Source organism: Chanos chanos, chromosome 2, assembly GCF_902362185.1.
Source record: "Chanos chanos chromosome 2, fChaCha1.1, whole genome shotgun sequence".
In the NCBI taxonomy this organism is placed as follows: Eukaryota; Metazoa; Chordata; class Actinopteri; order Gonorynchiformes; family Chanidae; genus Chanos; species Chanos chanos.
The window spans coordinates 11,213,772-11,216,271 of NC_044496.1; positions in this window are offsets into that span (position 1 = coordinate 11,213,772).

Genomic DNA, 2,500 nt, shown 5'->3' on the forward strand with positions numbered 1-2,500 from the left:
TACTATGAAAATAATAAGGTGATAAGTTATAATAGCATTAATTAACACAAATTAGTTAGTGTTTTAATTATATTTATAGAAAACTTCCATGTTGCTACGTCACTCACCTCTACCAATACAGTGTACTGGATATTAGAGAAAACTACTTAGGCATATTTCACTTCAGCCCCAATGCAATGACCATGTAAACTTTCATTACAGTACAAAATGCTTCACTATGAATACAGTACAGCTTATCTTTATATAAGTCTGAAACAGTAATTGTTTAGAGTAAAGGTAATACTGTTAGAAGAGTCTCACTGAGGGGTACAGTCTACAGTCAGTCAACCTGAAGTTGTACTTACACTGTTACAAAGTTATCTTAGACAAAAGCCTCTCGAATGCCAAGTCTTCAAATTCAGCAGCTCCGTGTCTGCTCAACAGGCATACAATAAAAGCCTTCCCAGCATTAAGAAGGATCTTGGCATTTTTTTTTTTTTCTGTGCACCAGTTTATAGCCCTCTAGAGGAAACAGAGCCCAACCAGTAAAAGTTCCACGCTGGCATGAGTTGAGGTTTTCAAATGAAGACATATGTCATAGAATCAACTGAAAGAGAGGGAGGGAGAAAGAGAGAGAGAGAGAGAGAGAGAGAGAGAGAGAGAGAGAGAGAGAGAGAACTTTCCCCCTGCACTTTGCAGATACACTTTTTAGCGAAAGACCCCATAAATTCCACCTTTCCGATGTGAAACAAATGAAATTGTGTGCTTGAAATTTTGGCCATTTCTTTCCCATATGATTGGGAATGAATATAGGGTAGTTAAAGTTTAATATCCTATTATGTGTGTCTGTTTTACTCGCGCAGCCCATCAGGGAGGCTGTCTGTCCCCCAGCTTTGCCGGAATTTTCCGTTAGCTGGTTGGCAGTAGCAGCAAGTTTGCAGCTTACCCCAAAACTGAGCTTTTTATTACTGTCGTGTCGGTCACTGTTTCTGTGAAGTTTGATTTAAAACTGTTTTTATTTATTTATTTATTTTTATTTTTTTTTTTTACGATGGCTTGCCTCATGGCTTCCTGCTATGTTTTTCTGCCTCTGTCACAGTTAGACAAAGCTAATCTGAATAAACAATGTTAGCCTTTGACTGTTAGCTGATCAGTAACACAACACCAATTTGTGTAACAATAATAAACAAAATCTTAGATCTTTATAAATTAGATTTAAATCTAATTAAACTAAATTTGTAATTCAATGGTACTTAAATTAAAATGTTATCCTTAAATGCACAAGCAGGTCAGATGGCACCAGACAGCATTACTTGTGTAGCTAAAAAAAAAAAAAAAAATTGGAGAAATCAGTTATTCTCATAAAGTCAGAATCGTCAAAATCAAAAAAAAAAAAAAAAAAATCAAGCTATAATTTATGATGTGCTATATTTCAGCAGATTCAGACTCCAGCCCACCCTCCCTAATAGATTAGAAACCTACCTTTTCACAAATCTGAATTTCAAATAAACATTAAAAATATCAGATTGCACTGTTTACGGCAGAAGTTTTGGTGGGGCTGAACTCCGGCAATCGGAAGCCCTGACTTCCACAACCACGCCACCGCGTCAGGGCTGAGATCGAGTCGCAGCTGAAAACCAGGCCGATCTCTACCTGGCCTGCTTGCTTTTCCCCAAGACCATGACAGCCATGACTACGTGGTAAAAATCACCGCACACATCCCCCATCTGTGCTGAATCCGGCAGTGACAAGCATGAAAACCTGCGTAATCAAAGCATAATTGATTATACTAATTGCCGTGGCATAATTGGATCCGACTCAATTAAAGAGCCAAAGAAATTGAAATGAATTACAAATGACGCATTTATTACCTCTGGAAAAAAAAAAAAGGGGGGGGGGGTGATCCAGAGAGAGGGGGGGGGGAAAAAAGGAGCGAGCTTTGTCTGCGGTTCTCTGGATTCTGACACACCTGCAATGCTAAATCATCAGAGCCTCAGTTGATAGCGCGAGGAGTGGGAATGCTTTGTGCTGTTTTTGCAATTCCTCAATGTGGATTTATATCTTTTGCTTTGGGAAAGGTTGTAATATTTCAGAAGCACAGTGCGGAGCAGAATGCGACTACCGTGTGCTACAGTACGGGAGCTGCGGAATGAGTGCGGAAATGGGGGGGTGGGGGGGGGGGGGGGGGGGGGTGGTCGATGAGAGGAAAAAAAAAGAAGAAGGTGGGGTGGGTTTTTGAAATACAGTATCAGCAGATATTGTAATTTCATTTTGATAAGGCCGTTCTTAAAACCTGAGAGGGTTTCCATCCACGCTTAGGAAGAGCAAGGTTTATTTATTTTACATATTCTCCCTCAGGTCTGGGGACGCCTGCTCAACGATCATTAGCGCTCCCCCTACGACAGGGGATATCTGCAATTGTGAACAGGTGCGTCAATCCTCACCCGCAACTCCTTACGCGCGCACGCACACACACAGACACACACACACACACACACACACAAATATACACACATTCACA